Genomic DNA, 19054 nt, shown 5'->3' with positions numbered 1-19054 from the left:
ACCGTGCCTGACCACCCATCAACCAGCAATCAACTATGAAACTCTATTTCAATGGAAAACAGGCTCAGAACTGAAAGTAATCAGTGGGAGACAGAGTGGAGGGTGAAGGCTACCAGGAATGGGTGGGGGGAATGGGAGACCACCAAGGGGGCTGGCCCGAGGGAATGATGAAATCCTGGGATGGGCAGGTGGGAGCCACAGAAGACCCTTAAGCAGTGACTGACATGATGAGAGGAATGTTCTAAGGTTCATTTGCAGGCAGCCTATGAGATGTCCTAGAGGAGGGAATGAAAAGAAGCAGGAAGACCAGTTACCAAGCCATTGTAGAAACCCAATCATGAAGTGACAAACATCGTGATTAGGTATAGTGAAAGAGAAAAGGGGACGATTTTGGAGGGCCATTTTTAGGGAAGAAAGGACAAAGCTTGACCTGGGCTGGACAGAGAGGATGAAGGAAAAGGCCAGGAAGGTGGTCATGTCTCTTTACTTGTTGACAAGTAAAAAAATCTATAAGACCCCAGTAGAAAAGGAATCATCTTGAACTCATGCAAAATCATTGCACAGGAAAGTCATGTGCATGGTGACTTCCAGAGAACATTCAAAGTGTACGTCTTTAGCAGATAAAAATCACCACTGTGGGACGGAGCTCTCTCTCACCACTTTCAAGCCATGAAAAGGGTTTCATAGATTATTGACATCCACTGTAACCCCTTCCACAAACTTCACAGAATGAAATGCTAGGAAATCCACTAACGGGACCTCCCCATCAGCAGAACTGCCACTTTCCCCACCTGAAACATGATCAGTGAAAACAAAAGAGTCTATAATCTTAGGGACAAAGGTTTTACTGTCAGATAAACCTGGGTTTGAATTCTGACTCTGCCGTTTGCTACTGTTTGAAGTTAGGTGATTCTTTAACCCCCTTCCTGGTTTGCATGCTAGGGAATAATAACCCACACCTTTTGGGGATGTTACAAGGAGAACATGAGATAATGCTTAGGGCTGTGCCTGAAACATAATAACCATTTTATGAAATACCTTGTGACTCTGAACAACTTACTTGTAAGTTGTAAGGGTTGTGGAGGAGAAGCACGTGGTTTTAGTTTTTGTGTCTGGGGGCCTGGGGAGGGATGTTGTATAGGAAGTAGAAATTTCCTCCATCTCTCAGGAAACAAATGTTCATATTTAGCTTCCCTCTATCCCACAGTTCATTGGTCGCAGCTGTCTTTATGGGATAAAATAAATGATCTGAAAGGATATGACAAACCGATACTGCTTTTGGAGCCTCTTGTAACCAAGGCATTTGTTCCTTAGCAACCTCGTAAATGTCCGGCTCCCCAGACCCACGTCTACAAATTGCTGTCAGCCAGAGGGATGAGTGTAGCTTCTTTGGTGGCAAAGTGAGAAGGATATACTTCACCTGGGATTCGAGTTATCACTCCCACGAGGAACAGTTCGGGGAAGGTGATTACTCGCGTGGGACCATTGCTCATTATTAATTTGGGCATCAGTCATCTTTTTCTGAACTGGCTGCCCAGCCCAGGGGCACAGGAATGGCTTAAGACCATCGGTGAGCTCGCTGTTCAACAACCAATCAAATGACCCTGGGAAAGGCATTTTTCAGAGGAGAGAGGGGACATCTGTCTTGGCTGGTTCTTCAGTTCTCTCCACAGAAGCAAGAAGGGCAGTTTTCATTTAAAGAAGAATCTGTGACCCTGAGGCACTGGGACGTGTGGGTCTGACGTGTCCCAGTCTTGTATCTCTTTGTTGTGCTTTATTTCCTTCAAAGCACTTATCACCCTTGAAAATGACTATAATGTTTTTCTGCTTATTGTCTGTCTACTCAGAACATAAACTCCAGGAGGGCAGGGACTTTGCCTGCATGGTAGAATGGTTAAGAGGGGGGACTCTGGAACTAGACTGCCTGATTAGAACCTACGCTCTGCAACTTACCTGCTGTGACGCTTGCACAAGCCATCTCAATTTTCTGTGCCTTGGTCTCCTTATCTTTAAAATGGGCAAAATATCAAGACATAATAATAACACAGCATAATACTGCTGTAAGGACTAAATGAGTCCAAGTATGTAAAGTGCTTAGAATACTCAGCAGTCTGTATTTTGTGAAAGTGAAAGTTGCTCTGTTGTGTTTGACTCTTTGTGACCCCGTGGACTGTTGTAGCCCACCAGGCTCCTCTGTGCATGGGATTCTCCAGGCAAGAATATTGGAGTGGGTTGCCATTCCCTTCTCCAGGAGATCTTCCTGACCCAAGGATCGAACCTGGATCTCCCACACAGCAGGCAGATTCTTTACTGTCTGAGCCACCAGGGAAGCCCCTGCATATGGTAAGCATACTTTGAAAGTTTATGCTATCCCGATGATAATTCATTGTTAAATCTAATTCATCTTGAGCTGAGTCTGATCAATAAATATTTGTTAAATATCAAATACATAAAATACTGAATCTGTAAATGAATTCCACTGAAAGCAAACTAACTTGCAATGTTAGAAGATTTTGCCTCTAATAATAAATCACTTGCCCTCCCTTGTCTTCCAGTGTGCTTTCTTGAGTAGGAGATAAATGGGCAGAGTTAGAGGCAGCGAGCCTCAGTCAGGCATCTCACAGTGTAGGACACGCGTATGACGGACACTGTGGCCCAAGGAATCTGTATATTCGCAGAGATCATCAAGATTGGAGAGGGGACTTCAGATGGCCATTACGACTTCACCTTTTCAATTCTAAATGAGATGGTGTCCAATGCACGCTTTCTTCCTACAGGCTTTCTTGTCTTCCTTCTCTTTCTCCTTTGACACTGTTGCTTAGTGACCACTGCAGTAGAGATGGCTGATCATTGTCTATATCAGAGTCTCATTCCTTTCCATTATGTGCAAATATGTGACGGCGTTCCCATCAAGGAACATAAGCTGTTGTGATGTACTCTCCTTCTAGACTCTTCTGTGCTATCTCCTACTTGCTCGCTCCCCCTACTTATCTGCCCCCTGAGAGAACCAGAGTTCTCTTAAAGCCCAAGAAGATGGAGTCATAAGATAGAAGTGGCCTGGATCCTAGATTTGCATTTGGAGGGAAGCTGGAGATGCTGACATGAGCAAGCAGTAAACACTTGTTAAATTAGGCCATGGATGCAGAGAACAGAGGCTACCAGAGAGGAAGTGGGATTGGGGAAGGCAAAATGAGTGAAAGGGATCATGCGCATGGTAAACAACGGAAACAAACCTCGGGTGGTGAGCATGCTGTAGTGTATACAGAAGCCGAAATACAATGCATACATGAAAAAAAAAAAAGCTACAGAAATGTTGAGGCTTATTTATTATTTAAGCATAGCCTTCAAGATTTCTTGCTTCTCTTCCTTCCTGGTTCACTCTGCAAGACTGCAAATTTTAGCAAATTTTCTGTTCTTAGGAGCGGTAGGAGAGAATCACCCGGGAAGGAATGGCAGCATCTTTTGTTGGCTAAGTTCCACCTATTATGTGTAGGCTATCTATTTACCTCTGTTTGCCCAGGGGTGTCCTGGTTCCCATCTCCCATTGCTTCTCTCACTCTCAAAAGTGCTCTGGTGTGTAATCTACAGTTACCCTCCTCTTCAGTTAACATGTACCAAGCAGCATCATGCAGCCTCGTTCACGGCTGCTATAACCCGGGGAGGGCTGGAGGCTAGAAACACAAGGTGGATCAAGCCAGCCAAGGGCAGAGACTGCTTTCCATGGCAGGAAGGGCAGGGGCGCAGTAAGAAGCTGGTTTGTGCGGAGGCCATCTGGTTCTGGAGAGCCTCTGCTCTCTAGGAATCCTAGACGGCAGTCTGGCCAGCTTGCTTGGCAGCCTGGCTGATACCAGAAGGAGGCCAAGGACTCAGGCGCTGGCCAGAGTCGCTGTCTCATGCCTCAGTGCTGGGGACTGAGAACTCAGGCTTTGTACCAGCGGCATGTGCCTCCTCAGTTACAGAACTCCATCACGATCAATCCTGGATCCAGGGCTGCTCGGAAAACCATGCTGTGCTCGAAGGACTAAGAAGGTTGCTTCCTAGCACATCCTATCTGATAGATCTGCAGACGCCCTGGAAGAGGATTAGAAAGCACGTGGCCCAGTCCCACTGGGGACTGTGGGAGTGCACAAGCTGCCTGCAGGAGCAAGCCTGTCTCCCAAGGCAACTGGTCTCTCTTGATCCGGCAGTAAGGTCACCTAGAGGGTGACAGTGCTATAACCCGAAATAACCACTCCCCGCCCCCCGCCACTGAAGTTCTTTTTTCCTCCTTGGCCTTTGAAAAACAACCCACGCTGGCATGAAATGTGAGGGCTGTGCCTCTGAGTCATGTGTCATACCCCGAAGTGGCATGAAAACGCAACTTTCATGAGCGCTCGAGAGGCAAACAAAGAAACCACTGCAAATATTTGACTGATCCAACTGTCGGTCTCCCCTGCTTCTTGGCAGAGACCCAGGAGGAATGGTAATTAAGATAACTTAGTGGCTTCCCAGGGGCGCTGGAGGAGACAGCCAAGGGGCCTTTCACTTTCCCTGGAGGGAGTGTGTCCACAGGCAGCAACTGCGGAGCTCAGAGATGCTTCTGGAAGCCATGCCAACACACACCTGCCACAGAGGACAAGGTCAGAGACAGACTCATGGCCCTTCTGGAAGATGTTACTACCGGGGCCAGGACCTTCGGAGAGGGCAGAGAGTAGGCAAATAAGTTTATTGTTATCTGGTCCATGTAGATAGGGGCAGCGGCAAATGCTGACCTATCCCACAGAGAGCCTGCAGTGCCCGGCTCTGTGCTGGCAACATCCCCAGCCTCCGACATCTGATGTTGATGCCGCCTTAGACAGCCAGGCACGTGCAGCAGGTGGTTGGACTGCAGGGAAGCAGCATGTGTCAGTGAGGGCTGCTTGAAGCCACATGAGTGTGGAGGCTGCAGTGGCATCCGGTGACGACTGGCAGCGGTGGGTCGCTCCTGGGGGCCTGTGCATCTCTTTCCGCCTCCAGCCAGGCCCGTGGCAAAGTGCGTCTGGCTGATTCCTCATTAAAGCTCTGCACGGCTTCTTTTCTCTCCTTCAAAGGGCTGAATGCTCCAGGAAGCATGGAAGGATGAGAGTGGTGGGCTGTGCTTGGAGGGTTGGGGAGCAGCTGCCTTCCTTCCACGTGGCCTCGCCTGTCATTTTCAGTTCCTACTTGCAGGGTCCATGTTTTCAGTGTCCAAGTTGCTTAACTAGGTGCTGACTGGCCCAGTGTGGGCACTGCAGGTTGTCTGTCCCCCAGCTATGAGAACAAGACCCAAGCCTCTGGGCAGGAAACAGCATCACCTGTATCTGCGGACTGTAACAATCATCGTGCTGGGCTCCATTGTGAGAATCGAGCAGGTAGAGAAGAACGAAACGTGACTCCTGACATAAGGCGCAAGGAGACTACATCTACATAGATGCCACTCCTGATTCTTTCATGACATGTCTTCTTGTAGCAGAGGAAAACAGAATCATCAAAAATAAGCAGTTTTTTTTTTTTTCTAGGCACTTGCTATGTGCCAGGCAAAACGGCAAAAGCTGATACGTGTTATCTCATTTCACCCTCCCAGAAACCTTATTCTCATCTCCATTTCTCAGGAGGAACAAAGGCTATTAGAGAAGTTAAATAACACACCCAGGGCCACAGACTCTGGTTGGTGGCCAAGCAAGGACTTGAACTTGGATTTGCATGAGTCTTAATGGTGGGAGGTTGCCAGAAGTTTTTCAAGAACCCGGGTGTAGCTGGCTGCCAGCATATTTGCTGACTGGCCTGGTTGGTAAGTTTCCCTAAGAAGCCAGTGAGCAGAGAAGAGGGACGAAGGCAAAGCTGAGGAGTACTAGGGTCAGACTTGAGCAGAGTGAGTTGGGCACCTGAGGACAGGAAGATGTCCCACTGGAGATGATGAAAAAAGATGCCAAGAGAGGTCCGGATGCCTTTGCTGGGCAATGACCATACCCGGCCCATAATCTCCTCCGTCCACCTCCTAACTTCTCTCTCCTTGTGTTTTAGTCACACTGCTCTCCTCTCTGTTCCTGGAATATGCCAAACTCATCCCAGCCTCAGGGCCCTTGCACGAGATCTCCCTCCTTATCTTACAGCTGCCTGCGTCTTGTCCATCAGGGCTGCCTAAACACCATGGCCTTAGAAAGCACATCCTAAACCATCCATTCTAAAGTACTCTGATCACTTCTCCATTTCTGCTCTCAGCAAAAAATGATCAAAACCTCTTTGGGGAAAAACAAAACAAAACAAAAAACCTTGTCACTCATTTGCTAATTTATACTCCATCTCACTACTCTCAGACACAAACTTCTTAAGGCTGGGAGACTTTATGATAACTACAAATGGAATGGAATGTTTAAAAATTGTGGGGCTTCCCCGGTGGCTCAGTGGTAAAAAGTCTGCCTGCCAGTGCAGGAGACATGGGTTTGATCCCTGGTCCAGGAAGATCCCACATGCTGCAGAGCGACTGAGCCTGGGCACCACAGTTATTGAGCCTGTGCTCTAGAGCCTGGGAAAGGCAACTACTGAGCCCACGTGCCACAACTAATGGAGCCCAAGCACCCTAGAGTCTGTGCTCTGCAACAAGAGAAGGCACTGCGGTGATAAGCCTGCGCACCTCAGCTAGAGAGTGGCCCCCACTCGCCACGAGAGCAAAGACCACACAGCAACGAAGACCCAGCACAGCCAGCAATGAATTAAGAACAAACCGCGACTCACTATGCTGTACACCTGAAACATATACAATATTGTGTACCAACTATCCCTCAATAAAGTAAACCAATAAAGCTATGTTAACCAGCTTTGAATGCAGAAAAAATAAACTAAAAGAGAGTAGACTTGTTTGTTTTACTCCACATGGGACCTCTGGGGCCTAGAGCAGTGCCCGGCATGCAGCGGGTACTCAGAAAAGACCTTGACTGAGTGAATGAAAACGTTCAGGCTCAAAAGAAAATAGTACCCAGAGTGAAGTGTACAACAGTCCAGTGGGATCTTGTGATACAAATACTGAAAGGGCATAACCTCTTGAGGAAAGGTTCCTAGGAAGTTTTACTAAACACTATACAGTTTTCCTGGGTTTTGTTTGCTAACTGCTCAGATGATAATACAAAGTGACATTTAATGAGGCTAGGCACTGTTCTAAGTGATTCTCAGGCATGATCTTATTCAATGCTTGTAACAGCCCCTGAACATGAATCATTATCCCCACTTCGCATATGAGGAAACTGAGGCACAGAGAGGTTACATCACTTGCTCTAGAGTTGGCAAGGGGTGGAACTGGGGTTCTCACTCCAGCAGTCAGCCTCAGAGGGTGTGCCCTGAATCCACTGCACTCCAGGCCACTGGGCATACCAAACAAATGGGCGGTCACTGCTGGTCAGCCTTGTTCACGTGGGGAGACCAAGATTTATCCTCCTGTCTTCAGAATCAGGGCTGGAGAGCCTCAGATGACAGAATGAGGCTCCTCAAGCAGCCCGCAGGACTGTCAACAGAAGCACACTCAGGACACAACCAGCTTCGTGTTCTGGATCCTATTTCTTTGGCCCAGAATACCTCTTCCCTCTTGGGAGGCCTGGTGGTAAGACCAAGATGAGGGCACCTGTGGTGCAGGCGGTATCCCGCCCACCTGTAATGAGATGGAGCAATTTTCCTAAACTTAATGGGGAAGAAACTGTTCTTTAACAAACTGCTTAGAGCAGAAAGCAAGAAACCAAGGAACTCGGGGGCAGGCAAGACTTTCCTGAAGGAGACAAAGGAAGACTTTTTTGGTTACTGGAAACGGGGAGGGCTAGAGAGAGATAAAGGGAGGGGAGGGGCCAGCAGCCATGTGTTGGGGACCAGCCAGGCCACAATGTGGCTTCTTCCTGTGATCCGCACCCCCTCACCAAATCCAAGCAATAAGAACAAGAAGAAACTAGGAGAAACTGTAAAGAGGCTTGCTATGTTTGTTACAGAAACCGGCAAAGAGAGAGCAAGCACCATTCCTGGACATCACACAGCGGCAAAGTGGAGGTTAAAGGATTCGAGAGGAACAAGCCGCAGGAACTCAGAAACCACGGACGAGGAGACAGGGCACAGACACACTGAGCGCTGAGCAGGACTCCCAGCCAATGCCTGGTTTCCAGTGGAAGGCCCGAAGGTCTCTAGATTGGGTTCACCGAAGCTCCGCTCACAAGCCTGAGTCTTGCTCAGGCCTCAGGTTACAAGGGAAATTGAATGTAAAACTATTGGTTCCATCAACAAACACTGATCACCTACTATGTGCCTGGCCCTGCTCTGGGCAGTGGGGATCCAATAGTGACTCATACGGTCAAGGTTCCGGCCCTCCAGGCACAGGACACCGTCTTAGGGGAGTAAAATGCCAAGGAGTGACGAGGGCTACAAATGAAAAAGAGCAAACCAAGGACAACCCAAATGCCCCCAACGAGTGAACAGACAGACTGATTACACCACATCCATACAATTGGAAGTCGACTTGATAATAAAAGGGATGAGCCACAGATACACACAGGGCTTCCCTGGTGGCTCAGATGGTTAAGAATCTGCCTGCAATACAGGAGACAAGGGTTCGATCCCTAGGTTGGGAAGATCCCCTGGAGAAGAGAACGGCAACCCACTCCAGTATTCCTGCCTGGAGAATCCCATAGACAGAGGATCCTGAAGGGCTACAGTCCATGGGGTCGCAAGAGTCAGACACAACTAAGCGAGTCTGATCTGACTTCACAGATACACACAACATGGGTGAACCTCACTGATGTTATGCAGAACGAGAGGCTAGACACAAAAGAGCACAGGATACTGTGTCCATAAAACTCCAGGGAAGACAAATCCAACCTCGAGTGACAGGAAGCGGGTCAGTGCGGGGAGGGATGAGGTTGGCATGGGGCCCAGGGAGCTCCTGAGGGGTGGTCACATTTTACACCACAACTGCGATGGCGCTCACACAGTTTTCACATTTAAGGAACCAGACCATACATGTAAAACGTGGGCACTAGCGGCCAGTAAACGATCCCTAAATCAAATTGGTTGAAGTCAGATAAAGCAGAGCATGGGGATAAAGAAAGAGCTCACGGAGGGTGTGGTGTTTAGGTGAAGTCCTGACAAGAGGAAGGAAGGAGCCATCTGCATATCAGGGAGGAACATTCCAGAATGAGGGAACAGCCAGTGCAAAGCTACGCATGAGACAGGATGACCTGGGTGTGACTAGGGAAGAGAAAGCGGGTCAGTGTGGAGGAGGGTCTAGGGAGAGAGGACAAGACCAAAGCTCCAAGGGCCTTGGGTACGTCGGCGCCCACTACAGTCCAGCTCGGCTGCCAGCGCTGGAGACGCAGCAGGCGACCCCACCGTCTCTGCCCTCAGGGAGCTGGCACTCAAGAACAACCTCAGATTTTCCTTTCAGTGTGATGGGAGGCCGATGGAAGGTCTGCGGAGATGAACGCACTGATGAAGAGTTAAATAAGGTGAGACCAGCTGTGCTTTGTAATAAGAAGACAGCTCCTCACCTGTGTTCATGGTGGTGGGTTCCCGAGGGCCCTTGGGGCTGGCAGGGGCTTTGGTGGGCTGCTGGGTGAGGATAAACAGATGGTGGGTTCTGCCAAGCTCCCCTTACCAACCCCTTATCAAGCCTAAAACTGTGGTTTTCAAGTTTCAAAGGAGTATGATTTGAAAGTCTGGTATGGGATGGGAATCATGTAGGCAGAACAGAAAACGAAGAGAAAAGGGTCAATTATTACTGCTAAAGAAGACATCAGCATCATCATTATTCCTATGGTGAGATCCTAGCACCCCTCCATCTCAGGGGTGTTTCAGAGAGGGATCCCACTTCCACAAATAGACTTACAGTGATAAGACCAGGCCGGGGCAAGGCAGGGACAATGTATTCCTTGGTAGGCAGCCGTTCCAGGCCTGATGCCAAAATGCCTGGCAGCCACACAAGGGCCAGCACTGTCTTGCCCACTGCTGCAGCCCCTTGGCACACAACACACAGCAGGTGCTCCATAAATGTTGGTGGAGTCCAGGGTTATGGCCTGAATGATGTATCTAGCTGAAGAGAGTGTCTGCTTGGGAGATCGTTAGCCCTCTCCCACGAAATTTTTGAGATCAGAGAGAAACAGTTGAAAACCATAAGTTTGATCTCCTATTTTTCAAGACTTCCCCTGAGTACATAAAAGTGTGTGTTCCCAGTTTCAAGGGTAACTCATAGCTTTGTGATGTTTGACCACTTTTTCCTTTTATATAACATGGATGCCTAGTAGGGGCTGTGTACATGGCTATTAGCCCGCAGTAACTCAACACAGGGTCATGGCCACTAAACCTCCAGAGAGGCTGCCCTCCTTGGTCCCTCCTGGCCGTATAAGAGCCAGGTCTCAAAGGCAAAGCTATGTCCTTGTTGGTGAGTGACAGCTAAAGAAAAGTACAGTTTCTAAAAAGAAGACAGTCTTATCTGAAGCTTCAGCACAGCCCATACAGAAGGGGGATCTTCTCTGCCCTCGGCTTGGAATGGGTCTTTCCCTCTCTTCCCTTTTTCTTTCTTTGCTTGACTCACCTTCTAACAGTCAGCTTGGGTAGCATCTCCTTCAGAAAGCTGCCCTAACATCCTGCACAAGTTAGAACTAGTAGCCAATTTTATGCTCTTAAACCTCCTATACCCAACTCTTCAGGAATGGTAATAGCTAATATTTGATGATCATACAAGCAATAAGAACAAACTCCATAAATGATACATGGCACCGACTTCAAGAAATGTACAGCACAATAGTGCTAACAGGATGTATGCTGTCCACCTGCAGAAAGGTGGGCTTGGGTTGGACAAGGCTGGATGTGCTGGGCAACATGCCCCAGGAAAGGAACCCCAATCCCCTACCACCTCATACATTTGTAAGAGGATTGAGAGGAGACAGGAATCACCTGACCGAATTGGCAGACCCTAACCTTTGCAATCTGGATTAGAGTCTTGAGGGAGATCAACGAAAACTCAAGTCTGCAAACCAGCACTGGTTTCTGCCAGAGGCCTTGCCATCCTGCCTGCAGAGACCTCTGGTTGCTAGGTTACCTGCGCGAGAGTGGTAAGGGCTCTGGACCAGTCAGACTGATCGATTGATCTCCATGGGGTGCTCACTCTTTCCTGGGCATTATCTCATTTATTCTCTCAACAACCCGACGAGGTACAGTCCTCATTTTACGGATGGTGAAGCTGAATCTAGAGAGTTTCATCCACAAACCTCCAGCTACTACACAGGGGAGATAAGATTCCAACCCAGACTAAGCCTATTCTGGAACATCAGTTCTAATCTTCTGCCTGGTACTTCATCTCACAGCTCTCCCTGCACGATGAGGCCATTGTTACTTGACTTGTCAGGTCCTTATCTTTTAAAATGCCTTTCATCTCTGCATCCCCAACACAGACCTGCAGTGAATATCTGTTGAGTGCATGACTGGACTGATTTCATATTTCGTCTTCCCACAAGGTAACGCCCTCATTGTGCTGCCTTATGATCCAACCTGAAGACCAAGCCAGCCACAGCGTAGGGGTCAAGTTCAATGAAACTGACGAACATCTCTAGGCCATGCCAAGATGCGCTGAAGCTCTACCTTGGGGGTCAGGAAAATGGAAGTTTTACCTCTTAGTGCCTTGCTGGTGTGATTTCTTATTTACTGCACATTCCCATCTAATTGTCTTTAGCCAGTGGTTTCTCAGAAATGTCACATTTGGCTCCCTGCCCTCCTAAGATCAATAGGAGGGTCTCACACAGGCTGCGTGTGAAAATAAATCAAATATATCACTGAGGAGAGGGAGCAAACTGGAAACGTGTCCAGTCACGTTCCTTCTCAAGTGGGAAAGAGGCACAGTCACGGGCACTGGTGGCTTGTCTCCAAACTGGCCTGACCCTTTCACCAGGCAGCACTGTGACCTTAAAAAGCTGAGACATTATTTTGCTGACAAAGGTCTGTCTAGTCAAAGCTATGGTTTTTCCAGCAGTCATGTATGGATGTCAGAGTTGGACTATAAAGAAAGCTGAGTGCTGAAGAATTGATGCTTTTGAACTGTGCTGTTGGAGAAGACTCTTGAGAGTCCCTTGGACAGCAAGGAGATCAAAATAGTCCATCCTAAAGGAAATCAGTCCTGAATATTCTTTGGGAGATGAATAAATGCTGAAGATGAAGCTCCAATACTCTGGCCACCTGATGTGAAGAACTGACTCATTGGAAAAGACCCTGATGCTGGGAAAGATTGAAGGCAGGAGAAGGGGACGACAGAGGATGAGATGGTTGGATGGCATCACCGACTCAATGGACATGAGTCTGAGCAAGCTCTGGGAGTTGATGGACAGAGAGGCCTGGCTGCTGCAGTCCATGGGGTCACAAAGAGTCGTATATGACTAAGCAACTGAACTGACTAACTGACTGACTGTGATCTCAGGCAAGTTACTTAACTGAGTCTCAGCTCTCTAATCCCTAAAATGAGAATAGCAAAATTTCCTACCTCTAGGGGTCATTGTGAGTCTGGTCCAGCTCACAGTAGGCCCTGGATCAGTATCAGCCTTTCTTATGGCTATTGCTATTGTTAGAAAAGCAGCAATTCCACTCTTGAGAATTCATATAAGGAAATTATTAAAAACCAAATGAACCTATGCCTGTGAGGATGTTTACTGTAGAATGAATAGAATGTTGAAGAAGGGAGCTTGGTTAAAAATTTTTAAAGTATAGAATGAGCTATTTTTGACGCATTTAAAATGAGTTTATGAAAGAATATTCAGATATAGAAAGATGTTTCCTACTTATCATTATGCAAAAAATCAGGGTAAAAACAGTATGTATGACAAGACTCAAATTTGTAAAAATGATTACTGTATGTGAACAGAAGATATACTAAAAATATACTAAAAATCTTAATGTTTTCTGTTTTTCCTATCATGATATATTGCTCTTACAACAAAAAAAAGTTATCTTTTAATAAAACTGTTGGAATTTATTTTGCTTTGTTTGCATTATGGATGCTTTGAAAAACATAATAGCTGATATCATTTCTTTGTGCCAACATAGTTGTAAATGCTTTATAAAGATTACCTCATTTACATCCCACAACAAAGCTATGAATGTGTAATATTATTATCTTCATCTTACAGATGAAGTAACCAAGGCACAGAGAGGCTGAGGGATTTGCCCAAGGTTGCACAGCTTGCAAATACTGGATCTGGCCATCTGGCCTGGTTCGAACCCTATCCCATGCTCATCTGTGTCTGGAACAGCTGCATAGGCATTCCACAGAATGTCTGCTTAAACTTTATTTTTATTTGTGTATTTATATATTTTAAAATTTGTATTTAAATACCCACCCTAACCCAACATACACAATAGGATCGAGTTCATCGGAGTGTATTTGGAAATAATAAAAGGTCACTTAAAATGGATGCTCTGAACAAAAGGGAAAATGACCGATTTGGAATCTACCTTGAACAATAAAACTGCAACTATGAAAGTATTTTTATCATATTTAGGAATGTTCAGGTTATGTTTGCCACTACACTAATTATTAGAATGAACACTGAGCTTTCCCATATACGCAAACATGTGACAACCAACATTTCATTGTCTCTCCGCTATACTGACTGCAAAATGCACCCTGTTTTCAGAGATGTCAAAAGACGAGCATCGTGTGCATCTCAAAATTGATAAACTACCTGAGAACAATGTGGCTTCACTGTAGCCTGACTGGCGCCACACAAACAAATGCAAACCTATTGGGTGTCTTCATCAAATCTTCCAGGACCCCTCTTCATGTTATTACAGCCGCCCTCTTAGAAGTGCCGATCGCGGCACTTTCCTTGCCGCTTCTCTCTGCCATGGTAGTTAACCGCGCTGCCTTGGCCAGATTCACGGTGACCAAGTCCCCCTAGCACTCAGAAGCAAATCTCCAGCATCACTTCCTCTGATTTAATGAAATTCTTGTCTTGGGATTAAGTTGTAATTTTACTCTGTCAACAAATTCATTGACATTGTACTGCAGGAGGCCCCTGGAAATGATGGCCAGCAGCATTAATTTTCTCTGGCAGGAGGGAAAGGGGGTGCCTGTCTGCTGTGTCCAGTGCACACCAGCTTTGAGACCCTAAACTCTGCCTCAGTTCTTTCCTCTGTAAAATGGGGCTGCTCCTAACAGTGCCTCAATCATAGGGTTGTTGTGAAGATAAAATAATTTATATGAAACACTGCAGCCCTCAAATAATGCTATCATTATAATTCATGTTAAATGGGGGGGAGATCTATGAGTGGGGAACATTTTTATAAGAGATCAGATAATTAATAGTTATTTTTGCCTTCTAACAACTTTGGCATCTCTACAGACATCTGTACTGAGCGGGGCTTCAATGAACATTTCTAAAGTCAATTAATTTTTGTGAACAGTTTGGAATAAAGCTTTTCTGAATATCTCTGAACACAGATTTGACCTTCTGTTACTCTGTCCTTTATCAAGAAACTTCAAGATCTGCACTGGGCTTTCTTTGAATCCACCTTATGTGTGTCTGCTCAGAAAAAGTTGTATAAGGAACTCCACTGGAGATCCTGTTCAACCAAATGCCAGGCAGAGCAGAGACACAAGTTAATGTCAGGATGTTAAACCAGGAATGCAATTTCAAGGAAACATGTAGCAGCACCCCTATGTTCATAGCCACACTATTTCTAAAGCCAAGATATAGAAGCAACCTAAGTGTCCATCAGGAGATGAATGGATCAATATATGGTGTGTGTGTGTGTCTGTGTGTGTGTGTCTGTGTGTGTGTGTGTGTTTATGTGTATACATACTTTGATAGATACATACACATACACACGATGGAATACTACTCAGCCATAAAAAGAAGGAAATTTTGCCATTTGCAGCAACACAAATGGACCTGGAGGGCATTATGTGAAATGAAATAAGTCAGAGAAAGACAAAGCTGTATGATATCCCTTGTATGTGGAATCTAAAAACCACAACCAACTAGTGAATGATCAAAACAGAAGCAGAGTCACAGATGAGAGAACAGACTAGCAGTCACCAGAGGGGAGAGGGGAGAGGGGAGGGAGGATGGGAAACCCAGGAGCAGAGGAGTAAGAGGCACTACCTATTGCACAGAAAATAAGCGACAGCATATGCTATGGAACAAGAGGAATACAGCCAATATTTTATAATACCTCTAAACAGAGTACAGCCTTTAAAAATTGTGAATCACTATATTGTACACTTGTAACTTACATAATATTGTAGACCAATTATATTTCAATTTAAAAAAAGAACATGTCGCATGTTCCAAACAGTGGTTTTTTTTTTTTTTTTAAATAAAGAGTTTCACAGCTTAAGTTTGGGGTACAACCTTTCTACTTCTGTATCTGAGGCAAGAGATGTGAATAGTTAAGATATTTTACATTATTTAACCTTGAAATGATTATTTTCTATTGCTCTTCTTTCAAGTTCATGGGTCAATTTAATTGAAGACTATTCTGAGCCTGTAAGGGAAATGATGAAAACAATACAGCTGCTCTCTGAAACTACTTATATACATTTACTATGATTTTTCTCAAAGCTGCGCAAACAAAACAAAGTACATAAATAAATTGAATCCTGAGAGTAATATAAGATCAGAGTCATCATCTATAACCTCTAAATGCTTGTTTTACTCAAAATAGACTCAAGTTTGTCACAGATCCACTTTTCCTAAAGAGAGAGAGATTGCTAAAATTAAGAAAAGTATAAAGAACACAGTGACAGCCTGCCCATATTTCAACCACTACTTTCAGTCATTGTATGGGTACACACACGCGTGTGTGTCCTGCAGATGGGGAAGGGTTCGCCTTACCTTTAACGTTTTACTATGGATAAAAAAATACGCTTTAAATCTAATTCTCAGGCCTTTTTTCCTCACTCTTCCTACAGGTGACCAACCTTAAGAATTTAGTTTCTCTTTCGGTGTCTCTATCTCTATGTACTATATATATATATATATAGTTACACATACCAATAGGTATACAGAGATTAAAACACATATAATAAATACACATAAGAAACATATGCACACAGATTAAAACATTATAATAATAAATATGGATTTGAATTATAAACCATAGCTAACAAAACTGTCACAACCTGTTTTATATATGGGGTTCTACATAAGATTCCACTTTAAGATAAAGGCCATTGCCTAGAAAACTTGAAACTCTTGAATTACAGTACCTCTGAGATTCTGCTCAGTCAAAATATGTGGCTTGGTACCGCCCCCTCTTACTCATTCCTGCTTTCTCGGTTTCTGTCTTTCTCCCTGTAACTTACATAATATTGTATACCAATTATATTTCAATGAAAAAAAAGAACACGTCGCATGTTCCAAACAGTGTTTTTTTTTTTTTTTTTTTAAATAAAGTACATCCATGTACTCAAATCAATGCCTTTTTGGAAAAATATTCAATGTGCCCTCCTCAAACACCTTCCTCAATACCAGATCCCTTGTAAAACTCAAGAATCTCCTGAGATTTCTCCTGACTGGTGACTGCAGGAGGATACTCATTGATTTAAATGGCAGTTTTCAATCCCGTAGGAGGCTACCAGATAACTGGAAGGGGTCTCCTGAGAAAGACCTTTCCAAAAGCACTTTCAGTACAATACAGAAGAAACCAAAGTTCTCTTGGTTTTGAAAACTCTTTCTCTATACCTCAAGTTTTTTTGGAGAGGAAGGGTCTGTAAAATATGCCTGTAAAAATATGCCCCTTCCTAAAATGAAATTAAAATGCCCACTACTAGGCATATACCCTGAGGAAACCAAAATTGAAAAAGACAAATGTATTCCAATATTCATTGCAGAACTATTTACAATAGCTAGAACATGGAAGCAACCTAGATGTCCTTCAAAAGAAGTGATAAAGAAGCTATGGTACATATACAATGGAATACTACTCAGCCATGAAAAGGAACACATATGTATCAGTTCTAATGAGGTGAATGAACCTGGAGCCTATTATACAGAGTGAAGTAAGTCAGAAAGACAAAAACAAACATCATATACTAACACACATATATGGACTCTACAAAGATGGTACTGATGAAGTTATCTGTGAGGCAGCAATGAGACACAGACATGGAGAACAGACTTATGGACACAGGGTGGGGGGAGGAAGGAGATGGTGGGATTTATGGAGACAGTAATATGGAAACCTACATTACCATATGTAAAATAGATAGCCAATGGGAATTTGCTGCACGACTCAAGGAACTCAAACTGGGGCTCTGTAACAACCTAGAGGGGTGGGATTAGGGGCAGGGGGGAGATGCCGGGGAGATTCAAGAGGGAGGGGATATATATATATATATATATATATATATATATATATATATACACCTATGGCTGATTCATGTTAATGTTTGGCAGAAACCAACATGATTTTGTAAAGCAATTATCCTTCAATTAAAAAAAAAAAAGCTGTGTGGTGATTATGCAAGCTGACAGCCAAACCTGGTATGGGGAGGGATCCCCGTAAGATCACCCAACACAGCTCTGCAGGATGAGTGAGGTCCAAGGAGAGCTTAAGTGACTGAGCAATGGGCACGGGACAGGGGCACAGCGAGAGAACCAGGCTGCTCAGAACACGTGGGCATTCCAGCGGCCCAGGGCTGCAGTTAGTTACATCTCTAACGGAAACTGTGTACAGCTGACTTGCTTGGACAAGAGAAGAGGACAAGGAAAGAGAGAATTCATTTTCAAATAAGGCTCTGAACTGGAGAGGGATAACCTGAGCTGGGAAAAAGCTAACACCACTCATCACCATCTATAAATTTGCCTTTTAAAAAATGTCATTTAGGAGAATTCTGCTGATGAGGACAAACAGGAATGTTTGCTCAGCTCATTTGATCTCGGTCTGTACATGCTTAATCTGCTATATTTGCACTTATTTGGTAATAAGTGGGGCAATTTGTGGTCTCTTAAATAGTTCCCTTCTATCATTCAATGAATGTGTGGATAGTTTTGCTTCCCATCCCACAGACACATCTTAGGGTAAAGCGTCTGCTTCTATCTTAGCATCATTTAATCCTCACTACCTCCTTCTAATAAACCCTTATACCTGGAGCTGGAAGTCCACCCCACACTTTCAAGTTGCCACTGGAAGTGACTGGACTCATGGCTCCATCAGTCTGAGTGATGAAATAGGCATTTTTGAGATTTGCTAAATAGGATTGTGGAGAAGGTGAAGTCCCAGCAGGGCTCCCCAGCAATAACTGCATCTTGTTGACTCCGGTTATCATGTACCTAATTTGCCAATTACTGACTTGTTCTCATGCAGGATTTCTACTTGGCTTGACATATCGGTAGCAATCAGTGATGAACTGTCAAGCAAACCTGCTCCCTGCCTTCACCACCCAAGAGTCTCACTTGCAAATAGCTTCTGAGATCTCCTTTGATGCCCAGTACTGCTGCCAGGTCAGATGATGATGACGACTCTTAAGTCTCGTCGGCTTCCTTTCTAAAACTGGGGTCAAGCAAACCCGACACGGTTGGTAGGATTTCAAATACTTGGCAAGATGGACTAGGCTACCTTACACACACTAGCCCCATAAGAATTTGAGCTGGTAGGCTGAGAGTGACTTAGACTGACTCTTTCTTTTTTTTTTTCTCTTTGTGTGTAGGTATTAAAAAAAATGAAATTCAGGGTATGAAAATGCTGCATTTAAAAGACAATATAATATCTATCTTTCAAATGGACAAATTAAACAATGATAATATTCAGTTTATACAGGAGTTAAAGTAAATAGAACAAACACTTATACACTGCCACTGGTGGTAGGAGAGTATACAGTGTGAGTATAGAGAGTCTAGTGAGAGTATAGTGAGTACAGTGAGAGTCTAGTGAGAGTATAGTGTGTGAGTATACAGAGTATAGTGAGAGTATAGTGAGAGTATAGTGTGTGAGTATACACAGTATAGTGAGTACAGTGAGAGTCTAGTGAGAGTATAGTGTGTGAGTATACACAGTATAGTGAGTACAGTGAGAGTATAGTGAGTATAGAGTATAGTGA

The 19054-nt window shown here is 44.8% G+C and overlaps 1 protein-coding gene across 9 annotated transcripts in view; it reads right to left on the bottom strand.

Annotated features, from left to right (window-relative positions):
- Window positions 1-19054, bottom strand: part of TENM2 (teneurin transmembrane protein 2) — a 1060439-nt gene that overhangs the window by 202865 nt on the left and 838520 nt on the right. The gene's annotated exons all lie outside the window — the stretch shown is intronic.

Source organism: Capricornis sumatraensis, chromosome 9 (genome assembly GCF_032405125.1).
Source record: "Capricornis sumatraensis isolate serow.1 chromosome 9, serow.2, whole genome shotgun sequence".
NCBI lineage: Eukaryota > Metazoa > Chordata > Mammalia > Artiodactyla > Bovidae > Capricornis > Capricornis sumatraensis.
Note: the sequence above shows the minus strand (reverse complement) of the source record. Positions and strands in the feature narration are given on the sequence as shown.